This window comes from Bubalus bubalis, chromosome 9 (assembly GCF_019923935.1).
Source record: "Bubalus bubalis isolate 160015118507 breed Murrah chromosome 9, NDDB_SH_1, whole genome shotgun sequence".
Taxonomy (NCBI): Eukaryota; Metazoa; Chordata; class Mammalia; order Artiodactyla; family Bovidae; genus Bubalus; species Bubalus bubalis.
Genome location: NC_059165.1, coordinates 44,189,990 through 44,215,050, shown reverse-complemented (window position 1 = coordinate 44,215,050; position 25,061 = coordinate 44,189,990). Strand labels below are relative to the sequence as shown.

The 25,061-nt window shown below is 42.3% G+C and overlaps 1 protein-coding gene across 1 annotated transcript in view; it reads left to right on the top strand.

Moving 5' to 3' along the window:
* Positions 1 to 244: 244 nt before the first annotated feature.
* Positions 245 to 25,061, top strand: part of SGCD (sarcoglycan delta) — a 1,096,788-nt gene continuing 1,071,971 nt past the window's right edge. Inside the window, exon 1 of the mRNA XM_044947411.2 lies at positions 245 to 648. The gene's annotated coding sequence lies outside the window, so the exon portion shown is untranslated. The remainder of the gene's footprint in view (positions 649 to 25,061) is intronic.

Sequence of the window (25,061 nt, the reverse complement as noted above, 5' to 3'; positions counted from 1 at the left end):
GCCCAAGCCCGAGCCCCAGCCGGCGAGATTACCCTCCATGCTGCGGGCTCTGCGGCCGCCTTCCGCTCTGCCTCTGGCCGGAGCCCAGCCCCGCGAGCCGGTGAAGCCGCGGAGGGGAGGACACGGACAGGAGGAGGGGTGCGGCGGGCTGGGGCGAGCCGGGTTCTGAGCAAGGGGCGCCCGCAGCCGGGAGCTCTCGCTCGCTCTCTGCTCCAGGCGCTGCTAGGGGTTCCAGGCGGCGCGACGCCGCTGCACTCTTTGTAGGCGGCGGCCAGCGGAGGTTTCCCGCAGCCGGCCCCCATTCCGCCGGCGAGTCCCTGTTTATCCCGGAGGACGCGCCCGGCCGCCCGAGCTGAAGCGAGCGCGAAGTCCGAAGTCACCCCCCAGCGTCGCCAACTTCCCCGGGAGCCCCTCTCCCCGCCGCAGCCTGCGCCAGCCCTGGGAGCGATGCGCCCCCAGCCGGGCGGCGCGCCCTCTGCCAACTCGCCACTCATGGGATCCACCGCCCTCGGCTGCCCCGCTTGGAGCGCGTAGCCTTCGCCGCGTGGCCCGAGAGAGGAGCGAGACACCAAGGCGTTTCGTGGATTCCGCGCGCGCGCGCGCGCGGGTCTGCTAGGGTCTCCTGCGGGGCAGCGTCCATATCCAGGGGTGAGTAGCCCGGTCGGTCCAGGCGGCGCCCTTTTCCCCTAGGTAATTGCTTGCAGGCAAGGCAGGGAGACGGGAGAAAGTTGAGTCTGCCTGCACCTATCCTGGGATTTGGCAGCGAAACGCAACAGTGGTTCTCCAATCCGATTGCCTTCGGGGCTTCCCTGAATGCCTTCATTTCTAAACCAAGGAGGGAGACCTCTTCCGCTTCCCAAGGAGAAAGGGGGCTCCCTAGAGCAGGCCCCTGACTGTTCCCCGATCAATTTGCCATTTGGGGCTTTTCAGCCGCCCGCGCATTAAGCAGGCACCCAGCGTATGCGCTTAGAGATCTGCAGCCACTTGGGCGCTCTCAGAGACCCAGGGCAGCCCGCGCCCCTAGGGGAGGTCTAAGCGTGCTTCATTATAGGCAACAGCTGGGATACAAGGAACTGTGTATGTGGGTGATTGGGAGTGGGAAACGAAGCCACAGGAGAAGGCGCGAGTGAAATTTATATGTCACTGACGGGTAGGGTACCTTGGGTGTCCCTCTCCGCGGTTCGGGTTTGGGGGCGTAAGATCTGGGGCAGCCGGACAGAGTCCAACAGGTGGCCTGCGCTGGCTTCCTGGAGCCGGGCGCGGGGGAGGGGAACCGCTCCCTCCACAGGGCCGAGGCTGCTGCTTCTGGGGAGGGGGGGGCATCTGAACATGGGTAAAGAAATGAGCTCTCTGCTCTCAGGCCCGATTTGGGGTGAGTGTGTGAGGCATCCAAATGCCTCCTGTCGGAAAACAGCGGCCTCATTGTGTGCCTGACTGCGGTTTCAACTTGCAGGCAACTGAGGGGGCATTCAGCTGGGGCGACGCGGACTTGGCTGATCCTCGGATGCCAGCCCGGCCTTCTTCGTGGCCCCTGTGGCGGGTATTCCAGTTCTCTAGGCTGGGCAACGAGCCAGACCTCAGCGTTTTGCTCCTCTATGTTCCCTGAAGGGGAGGGGAAGTTGCAGAAACACCCGGGCCAGGCACGAGTTTATTCTTCTTTACCTCTCTGCTGCACTTTTATCCTAAGACTCAGATGGAGGTATTGGGTTGGAGTGCCTGGGAAGGGTGTGGACAGGTGGTGTGCATGGGTCAGTGTGAGGACAAGTCGTTTGAGAGCTGGACAGAAAGAGAATAGAGACCTTGTATCCCCCACCCACGGAGATGCACAATGACAGAGGGCGGGGCAGCGCTTTGAAAAAGTTTCTTCTGAATGCACCATCCTTCCAGTAAAGTGAATGTGCAAAATACTCCAGGGGCCCTGAAACCAGAGGCACTCCAAAGTGGCATCTTCCCTTGTCAGCTGTGTGGCTTCCTCCCTCAGTTTGTTCATCGGTAGATTGGGGACAGTTATCTCTGCTCCTGGCAGAAGCCTCTCTGTCTGTAAAGGAGATACTTAAAGATGGGTGTCAGGTTGGAAGAAGGGGGAGCCACTGGGGGGAGGTGTGTGGGGAAACAAGTTGTCTGGAGGCACCATGCATAGGAGACACTCACTTTTCACTCACATTTTGTGTTTGGAGGAGGTTGATTGGTTTTGAGGAGATTAATGGAGATTTTGAAATGCTAAAGCTTTCCCAACACCCCCTTGGCACCGCCACTCCGCTGCCTGCCAGCGAGCTGTTTGTACTATGGAAATAAAGTGATGGACACTCAAAATGCAAAAAGAACCCTCCACTGCTAATGCTTGGTCCAGCAGTTTCTCCTTCAGGGGAGGCTCTAGGTACTACAGCAGTTTAGCCGTGCTGTTTCCACTCTGTTATTGCTACTGCGTCTTTCCAGCCCCCATTTAGTGTCCCTTCTGAGGAGTTATCCTCCTCACTCCTCACTCCGGGACTCTGGCAGCAGATTGCCAAGGGTTTTTAAGTAGAGTGAGCCTCTTGATTTGTAGAGGGTGCTGGCTGATTTCACAGGGCCAGCCTGCGTGGCTGCCCAGAAGCCTGACTCCTGGAGGTTTCTTATTAGGAGGGGAGCCAGGAGCTGGGGCATCAAGAAGAAGAATGGGCAGGCAGCAAGGTGTTGTGTATAACAGAGGTTGGAAAGAGAGATACATGGACAGATGTAGAGAAACCAAGAAGCAGGAAAAGGAAGAGGCAGAGAGACACACAGAGGCAGAACAAGGGAGGAATCAGAGAGACAAACATACAGAGGCAAAATGAGAGAGGGAAAGAGAGAAGGAAGATAGGGGGTGGATAGGGCAAAGCTTAAGAGGAGTGAGGAGTGAGAGAAGTGGGAATAAGGAAAAAGAAGGAAAAGATATCCAAAGAAAAGAACGTAAGCAAAGAAAGCCTAAGGAGAAAGGGATGGGAACCAGGTAAAGAAGCCAGGTGGGGTGGAGAGGAAGGGTGGAGCATAGAGGAGGCAGAGGAAGCAGGAGGCACTTGCTTTTGTATTGAAGTTTTAGAAACCACACTGCCATTCCAAGGATGTTGACATAATCCACATCCTTAAGTAGCCAGCCCTGGGTTAGTGTTTGTTTCTCTGGGGAGTCGTGCATTATGCGAAATTGGACACCCTCTTGGAACCCAGCTGCATTGGAGATGACAAGAGGATAAGAAGTTTAGATTTTTGGTAAACACACAGATGCACAAGTTCATTTACCTTCAGTGGTTTTTTTTTTTTTTCTGGGTAAACACAGGGCTGGAGAATTGAGGGGCAGGGGGCTGTATCATGAATAGCATTTGCCGCTGATTCTGTAAACCTTATTTAAGGAAGAGTCTCTTGGTAGCCTCTGAGAAAAGCACAGTACTGGACGTGTTTCCCCATGGGGTTTGAGCCAATAGGGACAGGAATGTGCTAATTTAATGAGTGCCCTGTTGATTCCAAAGCAGGGTGTCCCTGAATCACACTTTGATAAACATACTATAGGTGGAATAACACCCTTCTCTAATTTGTGCCCACGTTTCCTCTTAAGAGACACAGTTTAATGCCTCTCTCTGGTATCCTGCCCTCCCCAGAGAAGCTTTTTTCTTGTGAGTTTCTCTTGATAAAAGACAAGCCTAAGGATTGCTCAGCCAGGGTTACCTTCCCCTGAACCTCATTAATCACAGTAGCTCCAGGGGACAGCAGACAGCTCTTCTGGTTGACCTTGTCAGGGGTGTTCACAACCAGCACGTATCGGACACTTGGTGGGGCCCTGTCCTGGACAGTCTTTGTGCACCGTGTACTTAAAACTCAGAAAAATCTATGCCACAGGCATTGTTACTGTTGTCAGCATTTTATAGTTGAGGAAACTGAGACTTAAAGAAATTATGACTTGTCCCTGTGAAGTTGTCTGTGACCCAGCAACTGGGAAGCAGCAGTGAGGAGATGTGACCTGGATTTGGTCGACTCCAGGGTTCAAGACCCTGATGCTGGAAAAGACTGAGGGCAGGAGGAGAAGGGGACGACAGAGGATGAGTTGGCTGGATGGCATCACCGACTCAATGGACGTGAGTTTGAGTAAGCTCTGGGAGTTGGTGATGGATAGGGAGGCCTGGAGTGCTGCGGTTCATGGGGTCGCAAAGAGTCGGACATGACTGAGCGACTGAACTGAACCAGGGTTCAAGGTCCTAATGACATACTGTGCTGTCTGCTAAACCTAGTACTCCATTCTAGACTGATGGAATCAAAGATCTCAGAGATCTTTCCCAGGCACTCTCTCCCCCCACCTTATCAATTGAGGAAATTGAGAAGCAGCTTAAGAACTGCAGAGAGACTTGCCAGAGACCCTACAACCAGCAGATGTCAGAACTGGGACCTGCCCTGCTATCTCGAGTCTCAGCTCAGCCTGCTCTGCACTACATCAGTGGTTGTGGTATTTGGCTGATCCTTGAGGTCAAATGAACATTTAATCAAAATGCAAGTGCCCAGACCCTACTAGAGGCTTACTGAATCAAAACCTTTGGGCAGAGAGCCCAGAAATCTGTATTTTTAGTCCCTGCCTCAACTTTTCATCTGCCTAGTACCGTTTGCCCCAGTTATTCTTTAGCTCTTGGCATCTGACGCCATGGATCCCTTTCAAACAGCTTCGAGAGGGGAACTCCAAGCCCCTCCTGCTTCGAGCAAAACACACACAAAGTAGTATACTCTTTGCCTGCAGCAGCCCACACTGACATACCACGGATAGGGAAACAAGCTGGTCATCCTAGAGGCAACTTTGAGAGCTCTTTGAGAGGTGTAGCCATTACAGTGATGTTTGTTAGATTTGGTTTTTCCTGTGCCAAGTTGAAAGTGTTTAAGGAAGCATCGAATGCAGCTTCAGTGCATCGTGTCAGTATTTGTAGTAATGCTTGACACAAAATGACACGGTGAGCCAGGCCAATGTGCTGCTGTGTCAGTGTCAAGCCCTGTCTCCCAATTTAGTGGGTCTAGCTGTGGGATAAGAAAAACCACTTTCCTCCCCTTTATTATCATGCTTTTGACTCCTCTGGGATATGTCAGTGCCTCCTTTTGCAGGTAACAAGTTGCCATCACACCCACGCTCTTTCTAGCACACTTAAATTGTTTTCTCGGTAACCTCAACATCTTTTCCCTTCTGTTTCATTGAAAAGTGGCCAAAGGTGCCAGACATCTTGTCCAGCAAACTGTTTTGTCATCTTTCCCTTTTCAGGTCCAAATTTATTTTCTGAATCTGTTGCTTTTAACCCTGACCTCTTATTCAAGGATGGTAATTGAGCTGAGGTAGAACTGATAGGCAGCTGTGTGATACATGTGTTATAAATAACTACAGCCGTTTGTGAATGGGATGCAAACTGAGGAGAACTTACACTCTTACACTCACCGTGTCTCCATCTTTAATAATCTAGGAATATTTTGACTACTTCAGGGGGCATAGCTGCTTTTCTGTCATGGGTGGTAGAAGTACAAGGTGGAAAGAAACACTGAATCATCAAGACTTGGGCTGTGAATGCAGACCACTAGAGGTTAAGGCCTGCCTACACCTTGTTGGTTGTTATAACCTTGGTCTGGTTATTGAACTTGCCCGTGTCTCCATTTCTTATCTGGACGTTGATGATGATAAAAAAGTGTCCTTTCTATGTATGCTGCCAGGACTTATCTTGGTCAGTGACTGAAGTGCTGAGCCCAGTGTCTGGCACATGGTGACGACTCATCTGTTACCTAGTATTTACTAAACAGATGTCACGTGCCAGGTTCCATTAAATCGAGGATAAAACTGATACCACACAAGTTAAGCAACTTGCCCAGGTCAACCAGATCTTAAGTGCTAGACGCTGACTTGCAACCCAGATCTGTCCTTTTAAATTCTCCTGACTTACTGCTACATTGCTATGAGTCACTGTTCTTTCCTTAAACATTAAGACAGAGTATTGCATATGAAACATACTCTAGTTTGTATTTTAATTAAACCCATTAGTAGAGTGTCAGAGCTGTTCTAGTGAGGATCTTTTGAATTTGGGGGGATAATTTTTAGGTGGTTAAATCTCCTCCAAATATTTGCTTTTGATTACCCAGCAGTTTGGAAGAGTTTTCATGTATCCATCCCCTTCTGCTTTTGCTTAAATAACTTCTACCTGTTTTAAAAGTCTCATTGTAGATTCTGTTTGGGAAAATCTCAACTTGACTGTTAAGTGTTAGTTGCTCAGTCATGTCCAACTCTTTGCCACCCTATAGGACTGTAGCCTGCCAGAATCCTCTGTCCATGGAATTCTCCAGGCAAGAATGCTGGAGTGGGTTGCCATCTCCTCCTCCAAGGGATCTTCCCAACACAAGGATGGAACTCGGGTTTTGTGCATTGCAGGCGGATTCTTTACTGGCTAAGCCACCAGGGAAGCTGACTCTTCAAGGGCTGAATTAAATGTCTTCATAATATGCTCCTTCACTTACATTGTAATATGTACCCATTCGCGTCTTTATATCTGCTACTCAGTCTGTAAATGTTTCTTGAGATCATGGACATGGTCCCCATTGAAGTTATATCCACAGTGCCTAGGACAGTATGTGACATATAGAAAACTTACAAAATATTTGTGAATGTCTAATTGAAACTTTGAGCTAATTCTAGATGTTCCAGAAAAAGTGGTCATTGTCCTTAAATTCTAAAAGGAAAACATCCAAATGTTGGAATTGAAAACCTTGCTATATAATGTGTCCCCAGAGGCTTTAAGTTCTTTAGATGGAAGAGGAATGTTGTGGTATCAGTAGTTGTTGATTAACTACCTCGGTAGCTTTGGGCAAGTTTCATCCTGATGTTGCTTAAGATGTAATTAGAAGGGACATTCTGATTTATAAGTTAATGTGATTTTATCTGTACATTTAATTAGTTTCTCAGAAAGGCACTTTTGTTCCTCAGCCTAAATGTTTTAAAAATTAATAGGCTCCTGGAGTTAGAACCAAGGTTAGAGATAATCTGGTTCTACCAGCTTGTACAAGAGACAAGAAAACTGAGATTCAGAGAAGGAAAGAGATTTGCTTGGCTACCCAGCAAGTTAGTGCCAGAGGCAACGTGAGAGCCAGAGGTGTTGGCTGCTTGCTCAGGACTCTTTTTTTCTTTGAATTTTTGTTAGAGTATAGATGATTTACAATGTTGTGTTAGTTTCAGGTATATAGTGAAGTGAATCAGTTATAAATGTATTCACTCTTTTTTAGCTTCTTTTTCGTAAAAGCTGTTACAGAGTATTGAGTCGAGTTGCCTGTGCTATACAGTAGGTCCTTATTAGGTATCTATTTTATATAATAGTAGCACCTATATTGCCCAGGGATCTTAATGCACAGCCGAGAGTGATGAACACATCAGTGGTGAGCCACTTGTTTGCTTTGAAGGCATGCTTGCAAGCCTTCTGCATGTGTTTAGCCTGAACTTTGCAAAATTTCAAGATAAAGCTCATACTGAGAAGGAGGAAAGAGGGACTAAATGATTTGCTGTCAGGGCAAATCCCAAATGTCAGAGACATTTGTGGAAGAGCATCCTGGCAGGTCCTACATTGGTAAACCTGTGGATTTCTGGGATTCCCAGTCTGCTTTCCAAACAAGGAAATATGACCTGACAGGGATCTTCCTTTGATGTTATCGAGGGTGATATTTCAAGGAGACATGGAAGATGTATGGAAGTTCATTGTCAAGCCCCTGACACAGGGGTGTTGGCAGAAGAGCAGTTCACATCACTCTTCCCTTCATTTTTAGTGCTTTTGCTTTTTAAAAGATGGACGCAGTCACCTTAGGACCCTTCTCTCTACCTCTGGGGTGCCTTGGAGTCTGACTAAATAGACCAGCCTAAATATATCCTCAGACACAGAACTGTGTGCAGTGTACTCTGACGTTGTTAATACACAGATCTTTATCACATGGTGTCAATATTATGGAGACAGTTAAGACACAGATCATTGGTGTGATATATTGTGGATGATCCTTTGGAAACATTATAATTAGTGCTGACAAGGCAGTAGAAATAGCTCAACACAGCACCTTCCCTGTCTCCCAAAAGGCTTGCCAAGTCAACCCAAAGTAACAAGACTTTGATTATTCAAGGAGAGAAGGCACAGTTAAGAATTCTCTTTGCCCCTCAACTGTAGTCATTCTGAGATTATTGGTGCTGTATTTTGTATTTTTTGTTGGGGGATAATTGATTTACAATATTGTGTTGATTTCTGTCATACATCAACGTGAATCAGCCACAGGTATACATATGTTCCCCGCCTCCTGAACTCCTCTGCCACCTCCCACCCCATCCTACACCTCTAGGTTGATACAGAGCACTGGGTTGAGCTCCCTGAGTCACACAGCACATCTCTTCTTGCTATCTATTTTACATGTGAGTGAAGTAAGCCAGAAAAAGAAAGACAACTATTAATGCATGGGTGTGGGATCTAGAAAGATGGTACTGATGAACCTATTTGCAGGGCAGCAATGTGCTGTTTTTGGTTTGCTGTCCAATGGCTGGGTGCAAGGGAGAGGCACCTCTTTTTGTAGCCTTAGCACCAGAATGAGTTGCTCTCTTCTCTAGCCCGTCTGGGTGCTTGCAGTTCCTCTACTTGAAATAGTTTGGGATTTTCCATGGTCTTCTATTAAAATGCAGATCTTCCTATGTAGATATCAGTTAGCTGCTTTAGCTGCATAGACCTAACATTCCACCCTATACTTCTCATTTTATGGAACCATTTTGACAAGTATTAAGGATCACCAGCACACCAGTTACTACTTCTCTTCATGGTGCTAATGTTTGCGTTTATAAGGACCTAGGGGAATGGCTACCCACTCCAGTATTCTTGCCTGGACAGCAGCATGGACAAAAACCAAAAAGCATGGACAGCAGAGCCTGGCAGGCTACTGTCCATAGCATATCAAAGAGTCAGACATGACTGAGTGACTAATGCTAACACTATTTGTAGTTGAAAGGCTCTATGGAGGGGCAGGATCAGTGATGAGGGCCCTGTGGCTCTCTTCTGTAAACCTTTACAGACTTTTTGACCAGATGACTGGGGATAAGATTCTGGGGGATAGAAGAAGCATTGATGCTGACTTGGATGTCTTTTACTCCTATACATGTTTCTCTCTAGACCACTTCCTGCTTCACAACCCAGAGGGCATTACTCTTACATTTAAGGGCATTAGTGCAAGCACCAATGAAAGTCTGGTTTTCACGTGCTTCATGTGCAAAGACACCTATTCTAGAAACTCTGATGATTGTTGGGATGGGGGCAGAATTTTTTAAAATGGTGAATTTTAATTTTTTAACACTGCGTATGAGTAGTAAGAGTCTAAACTGTACAAATTGGTAAGAAATAAGCATTCTTTCGTCCCTGATCCCAGTTCCTCTTTTACTAGTACAAGCATGTATCTGGAGTCTTCTGTTTTTTCTTTGCTGTATGTAGGAACAAAAAGCATGTGTTTTTTCTCTTTCACATATATAACATGTATGCTATACCTTTTTTTCTTTTAATTTAAATCATACATCATAGTGATAGTTAATATAAGTTTATATTGAGCTACTGGGATTTATTTAGCTGTAGTAAAGTGTAGTGATTGAGAAACCGCAGGGCTAACCTGCCTCTTGCGTGTGAGTGTGTGTGTGTGAGTGAGAGAGAGAGAGAGAGAATGGGGAGGGGAGGGAAGGACATGTGGGGCTTTTTGTACCATGTAACTACCAGCAGTTATTTGTTGAAGACCTATTGTCCTTGGGATCCTGGGAAGATAGGGGAAGTGAAGACATTGCTTTTATTCCTAAAGAATCCAGAGCCATCATCATTTATTTACTCCACACAGTTCGAGAATGATAAGCAATTGTGTGTTACTGAGACTTAAGCCAGATGCTGTCTAGGAGGTATTTGCTATGAGATCATTCCCTGCAAAAAAGGAGAGCGTGTACAAAGGCCCTGGAGTGGGACTGTGAGCGTCAGAGTCAAGAACCAGCAGGGAAGCTAGTGGTGCTTGAAATAGAGGACTGCAGTGGAACATGTTGATTCCTATGTACAGGCGTGTAACAGAAATAAAATACTCCATCTAACCTGCCTCAGCTAGGTGTCTATAGAAGGTTTAAAGAAGGCTGTGTGACTATTTCCAAGGTATGAGACAATAGATTTTACTTTACAGAGTCCAGGATTTTTCAGCATAACTCTCCTGCCTATTATCCTAGTGAGTTTGAGGGAAACATAAAAATGTACCCTGAAAACAGGTGTTCAATGAAGGAACATACACTTGAACAAATGAACTAATTAGGAAGTGAACTCACTAGTTTGGTTTGTGAAAAATAATGGAAGAGACTGGCAACTCCATCCTGATTGGAAGGCAGGAAGTTTCTGAATGAAGCAAGTTTTATGTTATCACCTGGGATATGACATACCAGCCAAAGTGGGGAAGAAATTTTACTTCATACTCAAAATTACAGATTTTTTCCTTTTTAAAATCAGTTGTTTGGATGGCAGTAGAATGAAATTGAACAGCACAGAGGATTCCAGTTCCAGTTCAAGTTCAGTCGCTCAGTCGTGTCCGACTCTCTGTGACCCCATGAATCGCAGCATGCCAGGCGCCCCTGTCCATCACCAACTCCCAGAGTTCACTCAGACTCATGTCCATTGAGTCGGTGATGCCATCCAGCCTTCTCATCCTCTGTCGTCCCCTTCTCCTCCCGCCCCCAATCCACCCTCCCCTATCCTACGTTAATGAAGGTTTTGGTGTGATTGTCTCAGTGTTACTTACTCTCAACAGCTCAAAGAAATAGAGAGCGGCTGTATCAAAATGCTTGAAACGTATCAGTATTGTTTTGAATGACACATTTTTAACAAAAAAAGTATCTGTTAATGCCCTGCTTTTTATTTGTATGCATCATAGTGAAAAGTGTTATAAAGGACCACTTGATTTTGAGAAAATATTTATATTGGATGCTTTCTGTGTGTTTATTTCTCTTAAGAAAAAAATAGTAATGGAAACATTGTCAGTCTGGGTGAGTTTTTTTTCAGATGCAAGATCACTCACACTGAAATCTTTTTGTACTCAAATTGTGCCTGCCAGTCTTAAAAGAGGGCAGTCAGGATAATATGATAAACTGGCCCATGTGTTCAATCTTAGCTCATCAGAGCTGCGCCAGAATTGACATTTTTGTACAGTATGGCTTGATGCTCTGATTACAAATTGGTCCTGAGTAGCTAGACTCTTTGTAATTTTATTCACTGAGGGATTGTGCTTGTATCATTAGGTCTGTTTTGATTTTGAAACCTGGAGGAGGAAATATACTTCTGGTCCCCTTTCTTATTTAAGCCAGTGTGTGAGAGAGATTCATATGGAGACAAATGTAATTTATTGTATGCAAAAATAAGAGTTTCATCTTCCTTCAAGGCAATGATGATAGCATTTCTCTGCCCATTTCTTCTCTTCCTTCCCTTTTTGCAAAAGCAACTGAAATTGTAGTTTTACAAAGGATATTAAGTATTTATTATTTCTCATTGTTGATTTTACTTGTGATAAGTGGATGGATTATTTTGGAAAAGAGTAGATCTATAATTGTAGGTCTTTTGGGCTTGCTGTCAAGAATTCTATTTTTAATTCAGTTGTATGAATTTTTTACACAGTGAAATTACTGAGTATTTTTTGATCAAGAACCTTTTGTGCTTGGGGTCTTGGGAGAATAAAAGACAAGTAAATACAATGCTTTCTGTCCTTGGAAAACCTGGAGATGGCATGTATTTACCCAGAGCAGATTGAGAATGTTGAACTATTGCACATAATTAAGAGTTAAATTGGATGTTACGGACAGTGAATCCACTAGGATTCAGAGAAGGAAATGATTAGCTAGGAGCAACATAATTGGGTGACATTTCCAACGTGTCATCAGAGAACCACTGTGTAATAGACAAGTGGACAGTTTTATATGATGTTATTACACACCCTGAACTCTTGCAACAATAAACTAAAAATGATTATTTTATACTGTCACTTGATATAGCCTACTTCAAAGGCTATAAAGCGCCTAGATCAAGTATAAACCTAGATTTCAATGTTTTACTATGCTTGGAGCAAATAAGGGAAATCTCTAGCCCTTCATGTACCCAGCAAACCTTGAACTGAACCCCCAGTGACAAATACTGAGTAAGGAACAAGTAAGAAAGACCAGAATTATTCTGCATGTGGTACTCGTAGCTCTGTTTCTGAGGATCAGCCTTGAGTAAGCCAGTTGTAAACTAGAAGGTAAGGAATCTGAACCTGGCTCCCAAATAATATCAGGACCTGGAAGGAAGGGGACGAAGTGGTTCTAGGTTCTAGACTATAGGAGCCCCACAGGGAAGATAAAAAAAAAAAAGTGATCTCACAATCAAAGATGGTAGAAATATACAGGAAAACCAACCATTATCAGTGAGAATATCAGAAGGGAGACAAAACAGAAAACAGACTTAATTCCCTGAGATTTTCAAGTATTTGAATGATCACATATAGAATTAAAAAAATTTGGTATGACTCTTTAAAGGAATAAAAAGAAATTATTTAAAATACAGGCATGCATATCATCAATCTAGTTAGAAACTTGTCAGTTTTATGAGATATCTCAAAGGTTTACAGATCCTATATTTTGTTGTTCAAAAGACATATAAAGATAAGCTATGAACCAAAATATTTTTTTGAAAAACATGTAAATGATGAAAAGTCATGACTAGAATATATAAAAAGCTATCATTAAATAAGAAAAAAAAAATAGCCTAATGGAAAAATGGGCAAAGGGCTTCAATAGGAGTTACCCTGAAAAGAAACATATAACCAGTATACATATGAAGAATTATGTGACCTCATAGTACCTGGGGGAATGCAAAGAGAGACATCACTGAATTCTCATTTATACTTGCTAGATTAGAATAGATTAAGAAGTCCGAAAACGTGAAGTGTTGGAGAGAACTTTAATACACTGATTTGGGGAATGCAATCATTTAGAAATATCCTGTGGCATTTGCTTGTGACTTTAAACATTGGTCTACTTTATGACTCAGCAATTCCGCTCCTAATGTATATCTCCTCCAGGTATTTTGATCGTGTGTCACAATTGACACATACCAGAATATTCATAAAAGCACTGTTTATAATAACAAGAAAGTGGAAATAACCAAAATCTCCATTAGTAGGAGAGTGAATAAATTGTGAAATATTTATGCAGTGGGTTATATGGCAGAGAAGAAGAGTGAGTTATGACTATATACACTAACCTGGAGATGAATATAAAAACATTGAATAAAATTATATTATTTATGGTATATCACCTATAGCAACTTTGTGTTTTCTTCAAGGAACACTAAAGTTATTTTTTATTTTTTTAAAGGAAAGAAATGTAAGCAAAGTTCAGGATATGGATGATAGTGGTTTCTTCTTGGGGGCAGGCAACTGAATGGAATAGGAAGAGGATGTGGTAAATGGAGTCCTGGGGTGTCCACCTTTTAGAAGCAAAAGGTTTAGGGGTTTTGCTGACCTTTATCTCTGGAAGTGTGGCTACTGGAATTGACTTTCAGAAGAGGGACTCTCACTGCTTAGCTAGGTTTGGGAAGCTTTTGTTCTAGTGCAAAACTGCCACTGATCTTTTTGTATGGGTTTTAAACCCTCTGATAGTGGCTACAGAACAACTGGTCTTCCTTGGAGAGTAGGGACCTTTTATTGGCACTTATAAACTCAGTGTTGTTATTTCCATTTTAAAGAGAAGATGGTTAACTATTTGCTTATGAGTTGCCAGCTACAAAGAGCTAGGGCTGGGATTTGAACCCCAGCTTTTTGGCTTTACAGTTTACCATCAACATAAGATAGTTATTCCTGAATTATAGCACTCGTCATATTCCATGTTAGAAGGTTATAAGATTATAATAAGATAATCTTTATTGGAAGCCTTAGAGTATTTTCCCTAGCCTACTAATGTTACTCCCTGTCTCCCTGTCTTGATACAGTGGCACCATTTGTGCAGACCAGAAACCCAGAATTATCCTTGACATTTCTAAACATTTCATCCTGTCTCTAGTCAGTCAGACTCTTAACATTCCTAAACAGTTTTACAGCCTGACCGTTGGTCTTTGTCTCTACTTGGTTGCCTGAAGAACCTTTAAAAACAAGCAAATCTGATTCTGATATTTTTGGCCACCAAAATTAACATTATTCTATTATTTTCATTTGACCTTAGGGTAGGAATCATATCCTTTTCCCCTCTTTTCACCTTATCTCACACTACCTGCCACCCCTCACTGGTTATACTGATCCCCACCCCCACCCCAGTCTCTTGCTTATTCCTCCCACAGGGCCTTTGCATGTGGTATTTGATTGAAGAGTTGAACCATCTGACTATAATCCTGGCTGCCCTCCCCTGTTAAGTTCATTCACTAACTCCCAAGTCATAGCCTCAGCATTCTTTAGGGTTTCAGCTCCTGAACTGGCTCTTTCTCTTTCATCAAAGCTACTGGTCATAATTCTTGATGATTATAATCTCTGTTGTAGAAAATTTCCTCATTATCCTGGTCATTCTCCTCCTTCAGAGAATCTTGTTCTCCATCCTACTTTATCTGATTGTTACCTTAGCCATGCCCTAGGCTTATGGTTCTCAAATTTTGGTGTGCATCACAATCACCTTGGAGACTTTTTGTTTATTTACTTAACATATTTATTGATTTACTTGGCTTCGTTGAGTCATAGTTGCACCATGCAGGATCTTCTTGGCCTCAGTGGGATCTTTTGTTGTCGCGTGTGGCCTTCTCAAGTTGTAGCGCGTGGGCTCTGGACCTCCTGGGCTTAGTAGTTGCGGTGTGTGGGCTTTGTTGCTCTGTAGCATGTGGGATCTTAGTTCCCTGCGTTGCAAGGCAGATTCTTAACTACTGGATCACCGACGAAGCCTCAGGGACTTTTAAAAATAGAGTCCCGAGTTCTCCACCCCAGAGTAATGACCTTAAGTCTGAGGTGGGGTGGAGAATTTGCTTTTCTAGCAAGTTCAGAGTGATGCTACTGCTGCAGATCTGAGGGCCACACTTTGGGAACCTCAGTGCTGTATCTTGTCCTCTGCAACAACTGCCCCACATCTGTGATCTGAATTTTAAGCATCTCACTAAGTGCCATATTCTAACTCTTTAGCTCAGTCTTTTACTTCTTCTAGTATCTTCCCTTCAATGATTCTTTGAAAAACCCCAATCTCTAATTGGATATAAGAAAATGCAGGGTTTTGTAATTATCCAATGCATGGATGTGTGCAGCAGTTAGGATGAATCATTCAGGAGTGGAATCATTTTCTCTGGGTCTTGAAACTTGAAATTTGTGGAAATTTCCATGGAGTCCCACTTTCTTTTATACACACACACATACACACAAACACTGGTCTAATTTTTTTAAAGAGTAGAGTTTCTAAGCTCTTGGAGGTGAAGTGTACATTTAAAATATATTAAATTAATAAACTTAATTTGTCTCAGGGATAAATGTGTTGAACACACGCACCCAATTCATAGCTAGCTGTTTAATATTTTTCATCAGACATTATGTAATTTCATCTATGTTCTTTCAAAATATAGGTAATTCAAATATTCATCTGTTTTTATTTTAAGATAATATTGAAGCCACATTATTCTACCTTGAGATGAATAAACAAACCATCCTGTGTGTTTGGTAATAATATTTTACCTTTGCAAGTGCTTCAGTATTGCTTGCAGAAATGATTTCACGTCATCCTTAAATCAGCCTTATGAGATGTTCTAAAAAAAACATTGTTTTCTGATTAGAAAAAAAGAGGATCAGAGAGTTCAAGCAACTTGTCCAAGGACACAGAATCATGGTAAACTTAGATATGGACCTTCTGTCTCAATACTGAGTGTTCTTTCCATTTGAATTAGAGAATCTTGATGGTTGAAGACACTGGAGAGGTCATTTAATTCAGGAGTCCCGAGGAGATATAAAAGCAAGTGGTGTCAGCCATAGATTAGGACAGTTCAGTTCAGTTCAGTTCCGTCGCTCAGTCGTGTACAACTCTTTGTGACTCCATGGACTGCAGCACGCCAGGCTTCCCTGTCCATCACCAACTCCTGGAGCTTACTCAAACTCATGTCCATTGAGTCACGATGCCATCCAACCATCTCATCCTCTGTCATCTCCTTCTTCTGCCTTCAGTCTTTCCCAGTATCAGAGTCTTTTCCAGTGGGTCAGTTCTTTGCATCAGGTGGCCAAAGTATTGAAGTTTCAGTTTCAGCATCAGTCCTTCCAATGAATATTCAGGACTGATTTCCTTTAGGATGGACTGGTTGGATCTCCTTGAAGTCCAAGGGACTCTCAAGAGTCTTCTCCAACAACACAGGTCAAATGCATCAATTCTTTGGCACTCAGCTTTCTTTATAGTCCAACTTTCACATCCATACATGACTACTGGAAAAGCCATAGCTTTAACTAGATGGACCTTTGTTGGCAAAGTGATGTCTCTGCTTTTTAATATGCTGTCTAGGTTGGTCATAACTTTTCTTCCAAAGAACAAGTGTCTTTTAATTTCATGACTGTAGTTACCATCTGCAGTGATTTTGGAGGCCCCCCCCGAAAATAAAGTCTGTCACTGCTTCCATCATTTCCCCATCTATTTGTCATGAAGTGATGGGACCAGATGCCATGGTCTTAGTTTTCTGAATGTTGTTTTAAGCCAACAAGAGTAGGGTAGAGACTGTCTAAATCAGATTCCAGCTGATTGTCACTGTGTGGCAACTATTCCCATATCTTCTGATTTTAAACTTAATGTGGTTGGTTGTGTTGTTGGTCAACTCATTGTTCTTTGGTTACTTCTCCTATGCCTCTTCATACTATATCTGTTCGTGATTCCACAGGGAATCATTGCACATATTTGAAGACAATATCCATGTTTCTCTCAAACTTCCCACTCCCTAATCTTCACAGTCTAAACATTCATTGTCTTTGAACTGTTCATCCTAGGTCATGATTATAGGCTTTATAAGCCTAGCTACCTTATTCTACATGTCTCTCAATCTGTTTAGTTTCTCCTAACTAGAGTATCATGTTCTATGGTCTGTGCTTAGTCTCTTAGTCATGTCCAATTCTGTGCAACCCCATGGACTGTAGCCCGCCAGGCTCCTCTGTCCATGGGGATTCTCCAGGCAAGAATACTGGAGTGGATTGCCATGCCTTCCTCCAGGGTATCTTCCCAACCCAGGAATCAAACACAGGTCTCCCACATTGCAGGCAGATTCTTTACCATCTGAGCCACCAGGAAGTATTATGTTCCATGGTAGCATCTCATACACAAGAAGTAAAATTAAATTTTGGTATAATGTTACAATATCACTCAAGTGTCAAAACTTTTTTGAGACTCTGTTTGGAATAACATGATACAAAATGTAGCTCATGTCACAAATGTTAAATTTAAATTCAAAGTGGCTTAAGCTGATGCAGGTCAAGAATGATAAGTGCCCATCCATTAAAAAACACTTACCATACTTTTTAAATTTATTTATTTATTTATTTATTTTAAATTTTATTTTATTTTTAAACTTTACATAACTGTATTAGTTTTGCCAAATATCAAAATGAATCCGCCACAGGTATACATGTGTTCCCCATCCTGAACCCTCCTCCCTCCTCCCTCCCCATTCCATCCCTCTGGGTCGTCCCAGTGCACCAGCCCCAAGCATCCAGTATCGTGCGTCGAACCTGGACTGGCAACTTGTTTCATACATGATATTTTACATGTTTCAATGCCATTCTCCCAAATCTTCCCACCCTCTTCCTCTCCCACAGAGTCCATAAGACTGTTCTATATAATTGCCTTACAGTGTTGTGTTGGTTTCTGCCATACAGCAATGTGAATCAGCCGTAATTGTACATATATCCTCTCCTTCTTGAACCTCTCTCCCACCCCCACCCGTCCCACCCTTCTAGCTTGTCACAGAGCACTAGGTTGAGCTCCCTGTGTTATATAGCAACTTACCACCAGCTATACATTTTACATATGGTAATATACATGTTTCAATGCTACTCTCGCAATTTGTCCCACCTGCTCCTTCCCCTACTGTGTCTATGTGTATTCTCTACATCTGAGTCTTTAGTCCCTCCCTGCAAATGGGTTAATCAGTACCATTTTTCTAGATTCCATATATGCATTAATATACAGTACTTTTTTTTTCTTTCTGACTTACTTCACTCTGTGTAACAGGCTCTAGGTTCATCCATCTTAGTAGAACTCACTCAAATTTGTTCCTTTTATCAATCCCACTACTGGGCATATACCCTGAGAAAACCATAATTAAAAAAGACACATGCACTGCAGAGTTCACTGTAGCATGATTTACAGCAGCCGCAACACGGAAGCAACCTACATGTCCATCAATGGATGGATGAAGAAGTTATGGTACATATATATGGTGGAATATGGCCATACTTCTTGAGACCTTATGAACAGAGAAAACAAATAGCAGTTCTAAAGAAGAGCTCTACTTTAAAAAGTTTTGTGAATTGTAAGCATGGCTTGTGATAGAGCTGGTCTTCTCAAGGGCAAAAGTCCATGTGGCCCCTATAGATTCTAGACTCTAGGGTCTGAAGTAAGGAATAGTAGTGAAATCTGAATTAAATGCTTGTGAGTGATTCTCCTAGATAATGCTGGAAGGCCAACTAGTTAATAACAAGGACTATGGCTTATTAGAAACCTGGGAAGTGCTTAATCACTCAGTCATGTCCAAAACTCTTTGCAACCCCATGAACTTCAGCCTGCTAGGCTCCTCTGTCCATGGGATTCTCCAGGCAAGAATACAGGAGTGGATTGCCATGCTCTCCACCAGGGAATCTTCCCAACCCATCAGTTGAACCCAGGTCTCCTGCATTGCAGGCATATTCCAGGCATATTCTTTACTGACTGAGCCATCAGGGAAGCCCAAGAATATTGGAATGGGTAGTCTATCCTTTCTCCAGGTAATCTTCCTGACCCAGGAATTGAACCAGGGTCTCCTGCATTGCAGGCAGATTCTTTACCAGCTGAGGTACCAGGGAAGCCCTTATTAGAAACCTACTGTGTACCAAATACTGTTTTAGAATACAGATGAATGTGATAATGCATGTAGGACTCAATAAGGGTAGAATTCAATAATTCAAATAAGTGATAGATGTTACCATCATTGTTATTAATTGTCGTTAATATACTCAATATGTCATTTAGTCCTTACTACTCCTTAAGAAGTCATTATTATTTCCATTTTATGAAGGAGGAAGTTAAGACTTTGATTAAGTTCTGGGATTAAGTAGCTTGCAAGGATCAGAGCATGGGGGACTGCTCAAACACTGAAACACTTGCTGCTCCTTCTCCCTTGTACTATTTTAAAACACTTGCAATCTAAGATGAACCTGGAATCCAGGTATAAGTCTTTGTTCCTTTTGAAGAATTGTCACATTATTTCTCTGCTGTATGATTACACAGTGGATTTCATTTTGAACTCAGATGCAGAAATACATGTTTAACCTTGCTTGGATTTATTTGTGGTATGGACCCAGGTCTGTTTGGATCATTTTGAAACTTAAGAATTTCGTTCGGTGCATTAAACATGTGATATTCAGACATTTGACAAGCACAACTGACTTCTAGGATTTGTTCTTAGTTTTTGATGAAAAGTTATAGAAAAGGGGCATAAAACAGGGGAAGCAAACAAACAGAGCCTTGGACACACTCTGAGAGATGCTTTCATCTCTTTAACTTACCCAATTTTATATCCGTCATGAATTGAAGTCCTTTGTATATGATGGGTTGACCTAGTATGTGCCTACTACTCTAATCTTATCAGCATCTATGTCACACTTTTTTCCATCTTATTCATAACTTTATAAAGAAAAATTTTAGCAGATTCTTTATCCAAACTATACATTCCACAATTATGAATTCTATTACTCAGCCAGGCTAGTAAGCTTATTTAAATGCAGGTGAATTTGGCATGAATTGTTTTTCTTGAACCTGTAATGACTTTAGTTAACACTGGCTTTTGATATTGATTCATTCTTGTTGGTTTGAGAGAAATACATTTCTTCTCACGTAAAGATTCTAAAATGATTTCAATTTTTAAGCTAATATTGAGAAGGAGAAGAGTCCTAGAAACCTAAAAAGCAAGTAATAAAGCAAATCTTAATTGTTATAATTAGAATCTGGGTACTAGTAACAATTTTGTTGTAATTGATTGCCTTCAAAATGAATGTACAGATGTACTGCAAATAGAAAAGACATTTTTACACAATTGGAATAAATAATAGTTTTGGTGTGGGAAGATTGTTCAAAGGATACACAGAAAGTTAATACATTACTCATTCCTTAGCATCTTTTACCCCCCACCCCAAAGGCAGAGAGTTTATTTAAACAGAGACCAGATCAGCATATTCCACATACAATTTTCCTATATCTAGTAGATAGTAAATGGAAACCACCCTGGAGAAATACGTGAAAAGCTGCATTTAATTTGGGAGGAAAAAATAAGTGGTGTTTGTCCCTTTTAATTAGCGTGTGAAGAACCATATTTCTCTAAAGATTCCCTTCCTAAAATATATTTATAGAATAGTGTCTTAAAATGACAGTTTTCTTGAAGAATAAGAACTTCCAAAACCTTCATACTTTACAAAATAGATTTCAAAAAGACATTGCTGTGAGCAGTTAGGGATCTTTCTTTATGTGATAGCAAACACTGAATGGCTGGTGGATTGATTTTAGCCTTTGGTCAAAGTGACGTGTGAGTGGGAGCTTCTGTGTGAGTGCGTGTTTGAATAAAAGTTGATTTCCCTTTAGGGGGGGTGTGTGCTCACTCATTTGTGACAGCCCTTACATTTCCAGGCTGCTGTGTACATTCACTGTTCCTGACTGGTTTCTGCAAGTATTTGGATTTGTAACCTCTGGGGTAAAAAGTAGAAGGATGATCTTGTGAACAGTGTATAAAAATTGAGACGAGATGATTACACCTCCATGGAATAACTACAAAACCTCTTTAGCTCTATATTTAGGAGTTACTCTTTTTCTTTCTTTCTTTCTTTCTTTTTTTTTTTTTTAGCCAAATGTGATTCACTGATTATTTTAGATCTGCTTAGCACTTTTGTATGTAAATAGAAGTTCAAACTATTTTGATTAAATATATACACAATTAGGTAATAGATATACTTATGTGTAATGATGGTGATGATAAGAGATTGCCAAAAGGCATAGTTTTAGGGGAGTGGCTAGTAAAAATATTTGCCATCAGGAGTTCAACAGTTTTGAACTTGACAGATTATCAATGATGTGAGTGCATGTGTTTTTCATAGTCTTTGATCTATGTACTTGAGCACCCTAACAGCTTCTGTCTCTAAGTTACCATGTAACTTTGAAATAACTGTATTTGTTTGTGGTATAGATTTGATATCAAAGCTCTAAAGTTAAAAAATAAAAGAACATTCTTTTGCTCAACCAAGAACCAAGGTTCCACTCTTTTTCATTATACATTGTTAATTCAGTGCCATCTTTTAAGGCATTACTAACTTTATTTATTTTGTAACCTCTCCAGAGACAGTCTGGGATGATACAAGTACTTTGAAGCCAAGTCAATGGCCAGCCTTTTGATCCTGAGTGGATCACTGAGGTCTCTAAGACTTTGATTTTTGTCTGCTTAATGAGTCTGAGATTCCCTCCTGAGATTTTATAAGGATTAAATGAGATAATGTATGTATCAATAATATCTATCTCTGAATACTCATTGGAAGGACTGATGATGAAGCTTAAGCTTCAGTCCTTTGGCTACCTGATATAAAGAGCCAACTCATTGGAAAAAACCGTGATGCTGGGAAAGATTGAGGACAGAAGAAGGGGGTGACACAGGATGAGATGGTTAGATAGCATCACTGATTCAATGGACATGAGTTTGAGCAATCTCTGGGAGATGGTGAAGGACAGGGACGCCTGGTATGCTGCAGTCTATGGGGTCACAAAGAGTCAGACATGAATTAGTGACTGAACAACAACAATAATATCTATAATAATAATAACAAAATTATTTAGCATTTACAAAGCACTATTCTCTCACTTTCCTCTATCTCATAGCCAAAACTATGGTCTAAATGACCATTCAGGTCTTATTAGTAGAACACAATATCCATTTAACTGTACCCCTCCTCCGCACCCCCTTTCATTGTGCATTCTCACATGGCATGCAGCTGAAGTGATATTTTCAAAAAGCAAATATGACCTCACGAGTCTTTGCTAATGCCTTTCAAATGCTCTCCATCACTCCTAGAACATGGTCTACAGGTTTCTGCCTGGTGTGGCCCCTGCTGCTGCTTCAGCCTCATCGTGGTCCTGCTCCCCATAGCTCCCATCAGTCAAGGCATCCTGACCTGCCTGGTGATTCCTTACATGTGCACTTACATTCTTTTGCTCAACTGTCTCCTTCCTCATGGGACCCTTACACAAGCCAGTCTTTCTGCTCAGAGTTTTTTTCTCCTGTTTCCAGCTGCTTAATACTTATTTCATATTTCTTAATATGTATAATACTTAATACATATTTCATATCTCTACTCCTTTACTGCTATTTCCCATTCTTCCTGATACCTGCCCCCTCCACTTCCCCAGCCAGGCCTGATTCCTCCCACTTTCAATCTCATGTACCATGCTAATGCTAAGTCACTTCAGTCGTGTCCAACTCTGTGCGACCCCATAGATGGCAGCCCACCAGGCTCCCCCGTCCCTGGGATTCTCCAGGCAAGAACACTGGAGTGGATTGCCATTTCCTTCTCCAATGCATGAAAGTGAAAAGTCAAAATGAAGTCGCTCAGTCATGTCCGACTCTTCGTGACCCCATGGACTGCAGCCTACTAGGCTCCTCCATCCATGGGATTTTCTAGGCAAGAGTACTGGAGTGGGGTGCCATTGCCTTCTCCTCATGTACCATAGAACCATATATGTCCCCTTCAAAACACTTAATGCAGTTATAATTTTATATTTCTTTGTATGACTATTTGATTGTTAAATGGTTATTTGTTGTATTGTATGGTTGTTTAATATGTACCTTATCTGCTACTGTAAAAGCCCTATGAGGTCAAGGACTAGGGCTGTATCCCCAGGACCTAGTAGATGCCCCGAGATATCAGACCCTCCATCTATATTTGTTGAATGATTTAATTTTTGAGAATCAGGGAGAGCTTATGTTCTTCCCATGGAATCCTTGCAATGATACTGTGACATGATTGTTATTTGTCTCTTTCTTATGCAAGAGAAAAATAAGGCTCAGAGTGTTCTTACAGAGTGTTTGCTTAAGATGTTCTTACAGAATGTTTGCATGGAGTATTCATCGTGGTGCTGTGGTTTGCATTCAGGTTACTTCACATCTAAATCCTGTGCTCTTAAACTCTAGGCTTTGCTGTCTCTTAAAGAATTGAGTATAAGTGTGCAAGGTGTGTTGCTCTCCTTATGGTTAGAAATTGGCTCATCTTAACTTGCTCTGTTTTATTTATTTGCCAAAGTACATGGGTTGTATCAGAACTTTCTGCAGCTCATGATCAACCATTTATTGAATGCTAAGAAGGATCAGGCGTGCTGCTGTAAGGAAGTCAAAGTTTAGGAGTGAAATAGCTATACAAACAATTCCTTTTGCATTGTACACACAATTCTTATTGCAAAGTGTACAAAAGGCTGTGGGAATCTACCAGAAAGTCTACTTGTTCTGATTGAGAGCAGCAGTTGATGAGAGGCTTCACTGAGGGAGTCATTTCCCGATAGACTGTGAGGCCCTCAATACCAAGGGTCTTGATTTCCTTTGGGGACTCATTTCTCCATTGTGGAGGGATATGGTTCCCAGGTAGGCATCTGTGTAAGCGCTCTCCTATGCCTTCAATTTAATTGACAAACACGTACAATGCAGGGATCACTACTGCGAGCCAGACATCCCAGTTTACTGCCTCCCCTCCCATCCCCAAGTGGGTGCTTTTTGGCACATGTCACATTTAAAATTGCTTTGAATGGACATGTTTTTAGGCAGAAATCCCCCCAAACGCCCACCACTTTGTTGTGCTCCCTGTCATTCCCTTGTTGACTTGCTCTGGTTTGACTCACTTGTTGATCTTACTTCCTTGAGCCCTTTTGAGTTTGCAGACCATGTATGGAATACCAGGGAAATATACTTCTTCAAATAGGAAGCCAATGTCATATTCTAGAAAGGGAACTGAGCTAGCATTTGGAGTCCTCTGAATTTGCTCTTGACCTGCTAAAGACCTGTGATCTTAAGTGCTTCACTATCTTTCCTCATCTATTAATTGAGAATAATAATTCCTGCTCTGACTCCCTCACAGAGATATTGTGAAAATCAAATAAGATCATGCACATGATAGTATTTAGTAAATGGAGACATGTTGTTCAAGGAGAAAGGACTATAATTAAGAGACAGAGAGCAAGCTGGTCATGAACAGCCTGTCCTATAATTTATGACCCCTGCCACCAGAAAGAGAGGACTAATTAAAAATGGCAAGAGAGCTACAGAGTCAGGACACACAGGCATGAAGGGAGAAGAGCCCTGCTTCCAATCCCCAGCATGGAGGAGTGGGGAAATTGAGATTATAGATTTAATGGAGTCTCAGAGAACTATGCATTAATTATGCAAATAATTACATTACAATGGCACCCCACTCTAGCACTCTTGCCTGGAAAATCCCATGGACAGAGGAGCCTGGTAGGCTGCAGTCCATGGGGTCGCTAGGAGTCGGACACGACTGAGCGACTTCACTTTCACTTTTCACTTTCATGCATTGGAAGAGGAAATGGCAACCCACTCCAGTGTTCTTGCCTGGAGAATCCCAGGGACGGCAGGGCCTGGTGGGCTGCTGCCTATGGGGTCGCACAGAGTCGGACACGACTGAAGCAACTTAGCAGCAGCAGCAGTGCATTGGTCTGCAGTTATATGTTATGGCATCAATTATGAAGTGGAACAGAAACCTCCCTATCTTTAAACCACTTCACAGTGTTGAGAAAACTTTTTTCAGTAGTGAGCTCTAGT